The 10,950-nt window shown below is 43.5% G+C and overlaps 1 pseudogene; it reads left to right on the top strand.

Annotated features, from left to right (window-relative positions):
* Positions 1-682: 682 nt before the first annotated feature.
* LOC119279560 lies at positions 683-4,041 on the top strand (annotated as a pseudogene).
* Positions 4,042-10,950: the final 6,909 nt, after the last annotated feature.

Genomic DNA, 10,950 nt, shown 5'->3' with positions numbered 1-10,950 from the left:
ACATTAAGACTATGTTCATGATAATTGGTTCAATTAATCATATTAATAATGAACTCCCACTTAAATCAACACCCGTCAAGTTGTCTAAGTGTTACATGATCGAAATCAACCAACCCATGCCTGATCATCACGTCAGGTCATCAATGGTGAACATCTCCATGTTGATCATATCTACTATATGACTCATGAACGACCTTTCAATCCTCCGAAGCCATGTCTGTGCATGCTAGGATCGTCAAGTTTAACCAAGTATTCCGCATTATAAAAACTGGTTTACACCCGTTGTATATGAACGTAGAGTCTATCACACCCGATCATCATGAGGTCTTCAAAACTACGAACTTTCGCAAAGGTGCATACTTAGGGAGAACAATTTTATCTTTAAATTAAGTGAAGGGATCATCTTATAATGCTACCATCGTCCTAAGCAAAATAAGATGCATCTACTACCACAAAGCACGAGAGGGCGGAGAACCAAATCATCCTATCCATCAAAACCTGCAATCCGATGGTCTACATCCCTCCAGCCTACTAAACGTGTTTTATGCTTTAATTACCCATCATGCCATTGGGTTAATCTATTATTTGCCTTCGTTAATGAAACCCTAATCCACACCGCATCGAATCATCCCGCACGTCGTCGGGGACCCCACCTCGCCCACGTCTCCCATTATCCTTTCGTTTTGTCCACCCGTCACTCACCATTCACCTCCTCCCTCCTCCCTCCGAGCCCTTCAGCGAGTGCGGCAACGACGACCTCTCCTTCACGGCCGCCGCCGCCGCGGGCATCCACCGCCTGCTGCTCTCCTGCGCGGCCGGGCGTCCGACGGCTCCATCTCCTCGCTTGTGGCCGAGCTCGAGTCGCCCTCGACGTCGGTCGACCCGCTCCACCGCGCGGCCATGGAGCTGCGGCTGCTCGCCAAGCACAACCCGGACAACAGCATCCGCATTGCGGCGTCCGGGGCAGTGCGGCCGCTCGTGGCGCTGCTGTCGCACACCGACCCACTGCTGCAGGAGCACGGGGTCACGGCACTGCTCAGCCTCTCCATCTGCGACGAGAACAAGGCCATCGTGGTCGAGGCCGGCGCGATACGACCGCTCGTGTGCGAGCTCAAGTCGGCCGCGTCGCCCACGGCCAGGGAGAACGCCGCCTGCGCGCTGCTCCGCCTCTCCCAGCTCGACGGCGCCGCCGCCGCCGCGGTCGGCCGCGTGGGAGCCGTCGCGCTGCTTGTGTCCCTCCACGAGGCCGGCTGGGCACGCAGGAAGAAGGACGCCGCCACGGCGCTCTACGCGCTCTGCAGCGGGGCGCGCGAGAACCGCCTACGTGCGCCCCTTGCTGGACCTGGAGTCCAGCATGGTGGATAAGGCCTCCTACGTGCTCCACTCCCTGGTGGGCTTTGCCAAGGGCCGCTCCGCCACCGTGGAGGAGGGCGACATCCCCGTCCTGGTGGAGATGGTGGAGGTCGGGACCTCACAGCAGAAGGAGATCACCACGCTCTCCCTCCTCCAGATTTGTGACGACAACGCGGCCTACCACACCATGGTTGCCCGCGAGGGCGCCATCCCTCCCCTCGTCGCCCTCTCCAAGTCCTCCTCCGTGCGCGCCCCAAGCTCAAAACCAATGTACCAATCACGAGCTCCTCATTGAAGCACAATCGTTTTGGCCATTACAATCACAAACAGAATTTACAGCTTTCGATATACGGGGTACTAATTTGTTTTGCGATTCCGCAGGCTGAGGCGCTAGTCGAGATGCTACGGCAACCGCGGAGCGGGAGCCTGCGCGCTACTAGGCCGGCGGCGATCGTTGCGGCGGGTGATACCATTCAGTTACCAACTCGATCTGGACAAGCCTCTGATCCAGAAGAGGATACAATCCTCTACTTCTTCCACGCCTTCACCACGGATCCAGGAGGTTACTGTCCCCTGGCTGCTCCATGAGGTCGCCATCGTCGTCTCCTTCCTATCCACCCAGCAGCCAGTGTCCGGACTCCTCCTGCACGGTTCAGCTCCACCACCTCTCTTCCCCTTTGTGTGAATCTTCCATTTTTCTTGTTAGTTCATACATATGTCTAGCTATGATAGTTCATTGTCTGTATCTCTCTGATTTGTGTGCAAATTTACACACCCTCTATGTCAGTTCAGTAGTCGTAATGTAGTAGTTGTTCTGTTTAGTCTGATAGGACAACATAGATGGAGTAACGAGAACGACTAACAAGTTCTTCACTGAACTTTTTCTGCCTTTGACTACAGATGATGTGCAAGTCCCATGTGCCAGGAATATAGAGCTTGGGATTTGGGAATCATGTCAGGGGTAAGGACACGTGACTTGAAGCATTCTGAGGTAAACTCTATCGTTCACTTAAATATGTAAGATCACCTCCCTGTTCTTTTATTCGGAACTGGCTATAGTTTTTGCTGTCCAGGATAAGCATGGCTAGATATCATGAAAAACTTATTTCTGTCTATTTTGTATAAGTGTAATTTACCATAAGAAATAATTCTGATCTATGTTGTTTAACATAATCTTAATTTCTCCATATTGTGGATGAGCACAATGAACAGTACGTCTACAATCAAACTTGGATTAACATGACTGCATGAAGACTGACTAGGAGGAATTGTTGTGCTTGTGGAACATCGACCTTTGTAGAGCCAGTCATGTTAACATACCCATATGATGTCCTTGGAATTTTATCTACGCCAGTAGACCATACAGAATGGTCACGTCTTGGCTGTTTGGGTATTTGTTGACTTCCCAACACCAAAGACTGGAAGAGGACTTGGTAAGAGTCAGCATAATATATTTTGTTTTATTTCTTTCATTCAGACTATAAAAGGAGTATGTATATGTAGTTACTCCCATTGCTGCTAACAATAGCTTCTTTCATGGAGGAGGTTGTAGCCCTATGCTAACGGTACTTTGCAAAAATTTCAGCCATTTAATATGCATTGTGCGGAGGAATATAACCATTTGCATTGGCAGAGACCCCCACTTTTGAACCTTTTCTGTTCAAACTGCAGATCTCTTGAGTTTCAGTAAAATTCAGTACTGTTTTTCAGTGTACTCTGTTCTGGCAAAACAATAATTTAGTAAAGGAGTACATCATCTTTTTGTATTGTGATTATATTCATGATATTTTGTTGCAGAAAATAAAGAGGTTGTAAGATATGTGGCACAATGCAATAATAGACAATGAAATCTTGGCTACAGAGGTGCGAGCCGCGTGTCTCTAAACGCATTTTCTTCCCTGTTGATCAACTTTATTTCAGCTTATCATTAGGTGCACATACTCATGAGATTATCTTTTGGCTAGATTTTAATTATTTAGATTTTCCTGTGTTGTTTCCTCGGATATGCTTGCTGTTACCAAAATGCGTTGATGGTAGGTGAAATGTATTTTACACATAAATACTTCAACTATCCTAATTAGGTAGGATATATGGGAAACAACATGCAGGAATACAAGCATTGAAAGAAATGTTCAATATGTGTCATCCTTGATTTATATTTGTGATACTTTTCAGAATCCTTCAGCAGGCTTTTGTTAATACTTTTTATGGAAATTGTAGAACAGTATCTATAAGAAAGGAAGGAACAAAACTATGTATGTCTACAAACTGATGTTAGAACATTGTGTAGGTTCTGGTCACCCATCAGCTCAGCTTCTTGGACTATTATAGTAGAAAATGTCATAGTAAGCTGGCATTCATGGCAAATAGCCTGATCATTATACAAAAGTTTGCTTTGTTCACAGCCGATTAATTTCATCAGTAAGAATTTACTAAGACGACGATGGCAATAAATTGTTTTGGCACATGAAATAGCAAGACAAAGGAAAGACTATATGGCATGTGAACCGACATTGAAGAAATGTTCAGTAGGCGTAATGTAGTAGTTGTTCTGCTTTCGTTCCATTGAGAATGAACATAAATTGTACTGGAGTGTGTATGATCAAATTGTGCTGAATGCTTGGATACTGGTAGCAGATGATTGACAGATGAATAATTTTGTAATCAATAGTGGATTTGGTTCTGTGATGGATTAAGCATGCTTTTCTTACAGCAAAGCTTCAAGGACAGATTGTGTGTCTGATTTATCTAGCGGATGTTTCTTTATTCTCCATTGTGTTGTGTTATGTAAATACTTTTTAAAAATTTGGAATTGCTATGTTGCGCGCTCAACAATAAAAATAATAATAATAAGGCTAACATTTTAATTTATATTATTTGCACAACAGTTTCAGTTAACAAAGGTCACATCAGGGAGTTTCATGCAAGAAAGAATTTTGTTTTAAAAGTTAGGAGGCTATGGTATCTTGTATTTTTAGTATCCATCTCTTTATGTTCTAGGCTGATGTTCATTTAAAAAAATATATTTTTAAGTGATATCACAAACGTTGTGTATCCCTTTAAAATATACATGTTTTGAAACACTATTATTTACTTTTAAACATGCGTTGCACGTGCAAACTTACTAGTAAAAATATAAACATCACATGCAATCAATATGTGACATGATATGGTCATTATCATCTTGTGCTTTTGATCTCCATCTTCAAACCACCGGCATGATCTCCATCGTCACCGGCATGACATCATGATCTCCATCATCATGGTATCCATCATCGTGCCGTCACGTAGTTGTCTTCGCCAATTATTGCTAACTCATAGTAATAAAGTAAAGCAATTACATGGCATTTAATGATTGACACGCAGGTCATACAATAAATTAATCACAACATTATGGCCCTTTACGGTTACTGTACTCATCAACATGCAAGTAACCTATTACAAAATATGATTATCTCATACATCAACATACATCACACCACGTTTTGTCCATACCACATCACAACATGCCCTGAAAAAACAAGTTAGACGTCCTCTACTTTGTTGTTGCAGTTTTTATGTCACAGCTAGGGCAAACTATAAGAACCGTTCTTATCTACGCAAAACCACAATGGTGATATACGAGTTACATTTTAACCTTCTACAGGGACCGCCATTGTCAAATCAGATTCAACTAAAGTGGGAGAGATAGACACCCGCAAAGTCACTTTTATGCAATACAAGTTGCATGCCGGTCAGTGGAACCAGTCTCTCGTGCAAGGACAAGTAAGGTTGGTCTGAGCCGCTTCATCCCACAATACCACCGAATCCAAATAATACAAAGGAAGTAAGCAATTTGAATATCAACGCCCACAACTTCTTTGTGTTCTACACGTGCATATACATCTACGCATAGACCTAACTCTGATACCACTATTGGGGAACGAAGCATGAAAATCAAAAAAATTCCTACGAACACCCAAGATAAATCTAGGAGATGCATAGCTACGAGAGGGGAGTGAGTATGCATACCCTTGTTCATCGAAAGCGCTAAAGATCTATGAATCATGGTTGGCGTAGTGGTACTCGATTCGCGATCCAAGCACCGCACGCGCGGCACCTCCAAATTTAGCACACATACGGCTCGGTGATGTATCCTCCTCCTTGATCTAGCAAGCGAGGGAGAAGAGGTAGATGAGATCTAATCCAACACGACGGAGTGGTGGTGGCAGCGGAACTTCGGCAGGGCTTCGTCAAGCGCTACACAAACGAGAAGAGGAGGGAGAGGCGGTAGACGTGGTCAAGGGTTGGGTTGCCCCTTGCGCCTCCTCTCTATTTATATAGGGGGAGGGATGTGTCCAACCCCTTCCCCTCTCCAAGTGACAGGGTGGCGTCCAAGGAGGGGAGTAACGCCCTCCAAGCCAAGTGGAGGGTCCTCCCCTTTAGGGTTTTCCACTCCTAGGCACATGGGCCTTGTAGGGGTTGGTGCCCCTGGCCCATTAAGGCCTGGGCGCTCCCCTACAACCCATGATACTGTATGGGACATGGTGGAACCCTCCCAAGACTTCTAGACCCCTCTGGAACCCTCCGGAACCTTCCGTCGACTTTCAGGTACAATACCGAAAAACCAAACTTTTTCCTGGAATCCTGACAACAACTTTCCATATATAGTCTTTACCTCCAGACCATTCTGGAACTTCTCATGACGTCCCAGATCCTATCCGAGACTCCGAACAATCTTAAGACTTTCCACTATTAATATCTCAATACTACCCTAGCGCTACCGAACGCTAAACATGCGACCCTACGGGTTCGAGAATCATGTCGACATGACCGAGACTCCTCTTCGATCAATAACCAATAGCGGGACATGGATGCCCGTATTGGTTCCCACATATTCAACGAAGATCTTTATCGACTGAACCATGATGTCAAGGATTTGGTTAATCCCATATACAATTCCCTTTGTCCGGCCATATGTTACTTGCCCGAGATTCGATCGTCGGGATCTCCATACCTAGTTCAATCTCATTATAGACAAGTCTCTTTACTCGTTCTGTAATATAAGATCCCATGACTAAACTCATTACCCACATGCTTTTAAGTTTCTTGTGATGTTGCATTACTGAGAGGGCCTAGAGATATCTCTCCGTCACACGGACCGACAAATCCCTGTCCCGATCCATGCAACCCAACAAATACCTTCGGCGATACCTGTTGAGCACCTTTAAGATCACCCAGTTATGAAGTGACATTTGATAGCACACAAAGTACTCCTCCGATATCCTAGAGTGGCATGATCTCATGGTCTAAGGACCTGATACTTGACATGAAGAAAGCTGTAGCAAATAACTAAAGGATCGGATGCTAAGCTTACAGTTCGGTCTGTCTATCACATCATTCTCCTAATGATGTTATCCCATTATCAAATCACAACTAATTTATATGGTTAGGAAACCATAACCATCTTTGATCAACGATCTGGTCTTGTAGAGGCTTACTAGGGACACAATGTAGTTTACGTATTCACATATTTCCAATAAGATTATTATGTCTCTCTGATCTGTCCGTTTGGTTTGGCCAACTAGATTGATTTATCTTTAGCGGGGGAGGTGCTTTGTGATGCATTTGATCTTGCGATGTCCTCACCTCGTGACAGAAGTGGTAGCGAGGCACGTATTATATTGTTGCTTTGTTTACATCATGTCATCTTCCTTAAAGCGTAACTCTGTTTTTCATGACTAAATACCATAGATGCATGCTGGATAGCGGTCGATGGGTGGAGTAATAGTAGTAGATGTGGGTAGGACTCGGTCTACTTGTCTCGAAGGTGATGCCTATATACATGATCATTGCCTTGAATATCGTTATAACTATGCGATTTTCTATCAGTTGCCCAACAGCAATTTGTCTACCCACCGTATGCTATTGTTTCAAGACAGAAGCCTCTAGTGAAAAAGATACCGAATGAAGTCCAAACATGATGAAAAAGTACAGAGATTTGTTATGGAAAATATGTGATTTCGGCAGAAAGAATCAATGCAAGACGACGCTTGAGGGCCCCACAAGGCAACAGGGCACGCCCTACCCCCTGGGCGCGTCCTAATGTCTTGTGGGCACCTCATAGGTTGGTTGATGACCTTATTTCTCCGCAAGAAAGATAATTTCCGGATAAGAATCCCCTCACAATCTCAGCCGAATCGGAGTTACATATCTTCGGGAATATAAGAAAGGATGAAGGGCTCCGATAACAGTAGGAAGAAACATAACACAACTGAGAGATTCAATCTAGGGGAGAGCTCCTCTCTCCCTGGAGGTCCAAGGAAGAATAATAAGGACGACCCCCTTCCCCCTCTCCTTCGGTAGCGTCGGAATGCCTACAGTGACATCTCCTCCATCACCATCACCACCAACTTCTCCTCCGCTCTCATGGTGATGTGTGAGTAGTTCATCCTCAGGGCCGAGGGTATGTACCATTAGTTGTGTGTTTGATCTCTCTCTCACACATGATCTTGATGTACCATGAGATTTGCTAATATAGTGGAATCATATGGTGTTCTTCCCTCTCTATCTTTGTTGTGATGAACTGAGTCTTGCTCTTTGAGGTTTCGCTATGCCAGATTAAATATTGGATTTCAGATCACTTGATGTATGTCTTGCATGTGGATACCTGTGGTGAGAATGGGGTATTCTATTGAGTCACTTGATATATCTTTTGGTAATCAACTTGCGGGTTCCCATGGTAACATTGGGATAATCTAGGCATAGGGGTTCATACACGTTTTTGTCCTACTTTCTCCGATAGGAACTTTGGAGTGATTCTTTGTCACACATTGAGGGATGGTTATATGATTCAGTTATGTTAGCATTGTCGAGAAATTGCACTAGTGAAAGTATTAACCCTAGGTCTTGTTTCCAAGCTTTGATACACCACTTTTACTCACTTTTTTACTTGGTACCTTGCTATTTTTATTTATTCAGATTATGAAAACCTATTTCCACTTTCAATATTACACTTGTATCACCATCTCTTCGCTGAACTAGTGCACCTATACAATTGACAACTGTATTGGGTGTGTTGGGGACACAAGAGATTGCTTGTATTTGATTGTATGGTTGTTTGAGAGAGACCATCTTCATCCTACACCTCCTGCGGATTGATAAACCTTAGGTCATCCACTTGAGAGAAATTTGTTGTTGTCCTACAAAACTCAGTGCTTGGAGGCCCAACGAAGTCTATAAGAATAAAGTTGTGTAGTAGACATCACTCTCTATGGTGAGAGGACCTTTTGTTTGGGAGCTATTGTTGCACATCAATTACACACTAACCATTCTAATGGTGTCATTTATGGTGGTATATATGCTTCTTGTCTTGCTAGACATTTTGAGATTGCTACTAGGCATGATGAGGATGAACTTCTACCCATGAAATACCTAGATTATGATAACATGGCGTAGCATGATTTTATTAGTAATGGTAAGGTTCGGTTCCAGTATAACTTAGTATTTAGCCAGGGCACCCATGAGGTTATTACTTTGCTCGCACATGCTTTGTTTGATCTCTCCTGGGGTAGGTACACTATCATGCCCGATGATATTTATGCATACTGGAGCTTGATGGCAGCGACAACACCCGCATCTGCACCAGCACCGCTCTACCAGTGGGAGCCTCAGCAGCCTCAGTATTTCCCTAGACCGGATGGACTCTCTCAGTGGCCATAGACCAAGTTAGGCCAAAAGCCTAATCTTGAGGGAGTACGTATTCCCACCAACATTTCATTCATATACCACACATTCATTTCATTTGTCGGTGTTCATCATTTTCATTGTTTATCCGTTTTCATTGTACTTTTGTTTCTTTTGTGTGTTTGAATTTTTTCGAAACCCAAAAATATTTCTTGCTTCTTTTTTTTTCTTTCCTGTTTAGTTAGTTTTAGTACTAAAAGAAAACCCAAAAATATTTCATGTTTCTTCTTTTGTTTGTTGGGAGCTCTTCGGTGTAAATAGTTTTTCTTGCTTTTCATTTTTCTTCTTTCGTTTGCTTTCTTTAGAAAAACTAAAAACTCCAAAGACATATTAGTGTTTTTCTCTAAATTTCTTTTCTTTTCTTTTAATCGTCGCGAGGAGAAGACTTCGTAAGAATTATTGAGTGGCTCTCATATGCATTACTTTTGATCTAATGAAAGAACCAATATTTCCTTGTCTTCTCCTTTGAATAAAATGTTTACAGATTTCAGCTTAGTCCACGATACTCTTGCACTATTATTGTTATCACATCATTCGGTCATGCAAGTGAAAGGCAATTATGACGATAATTTGATGAAGTGACTATGGTGAAGAAAAGTTGGTATGAACTCTTCTTCTTTTGGTTTTTGTAAATATGTTTAACTCAGTTGCCCTGATTCAGCATATTATGACAAAACATGTTTGTGATGACAATGAGAGATTATAGTTGCTCATGCCATGCTTATGTAGCTAGGAGTGCATTATTATGTATCTTGTATGTCAACATGCATTTAAATGATAGTGATGTAGTATGTTAGGATGGTATCCTGCTCTGAAGAATTCAAGTGGCTTGACTTGGCACATGTTCACGCATGTAGTTGATTCCAAACCAATGCAGCCTTTATGATACTTATGTTCAAAGTGTTTATATCCTACTCATGCTCATATTCAATGTTAGGTAGATGCATGATTATGATCGTTGTTGCTCTCTAGTTGTTCGCTTCTCAATATATTTGCTAGCCTTCGCCTGTACTAAGTGGGAATACTGCTTATGCATCCAAATTCATGAAACCCAAAGTGAAAGTGCAACTATCCCTGCGTGGTTTTGGTAATTCCTAACAACATATAGCTCATTGAGCTAATGCTATTTCAAGATAAATATTTCAGGAATGCTCAATGATTGGCATGGCATGGATGAGAAAAGCGGATCCCTCAAAATGCTAAGGACAAAAGGATTGGCTCAAGCTCAAAGCACAAGACTCTACATTTTCTATTTTAGTGATCCAAGATCACATTGAGTCTATAGGAAAAGCCAATACTATCAAGGAGGGATGAGGTGTTGCTTAATGGCATTCTTGCTGAAAATGCTTAGTGATATGCTCCAAAGCCCTCAACTACCACTACAAAAAAAAAACACATCCGTGACATTTCGGGCCGAACGATTTTTTTTCTGTCATACATATGACACTTCTATGACGATAATTGTGACAGAACCCGGTATCATCATAGATGTGGTGGGCTCCTACTTCTATGACAAAAAATCATGACAGAAAATGGGCTTTTCGTCCTGGGCGGGCCGGAGACGCAGCTGCATGACATTCTTTGGGCTGTCCATGACGGAAAAACCGTGGTAGAAGCGAGGGGTAGGAAAATTTCGGGGAGTTGCCGGTTACGGTGGGAGGTCAGGGGCCGAGCGATGCGCGTTTCTCTCGTTCACGTACGCGCGTGTGTGCGAGGTGTTAGCTCTAACTGAACCCGAGCGAGGCGTTGGGCTCTAACTGAACCCGAGCGATTGCACTGCAGGCTACGCGTTACTGAACCTGAGCGATCGATCGATGGCTGTTAACTGAACCCGATCGAGCGATTCCTTCGCTACTGCTGCTAACTGAAGCC

This window comes from Triticum dicoccoides, chromosome 3B (assembly GCF_002162155.2).
Source record: "Triticum dicoccoides isolate Atlit2015 ecotype Zavitan chromosome 3B, WEW_v2.0, whole genome shotgun sequence".
Classification (NCBI taxonomy): domain Eukaryota; kingdom Viridiplantae; phylum Streptophyta; class Magnoliopsida; order Poales; family Poaceae; genus Triticum; species Triticum dicoccoides.
Note: the sequence above shows the minus strand (reverse complement) of the source record. Positions and strands in the feature narration are given on the sequence as shown.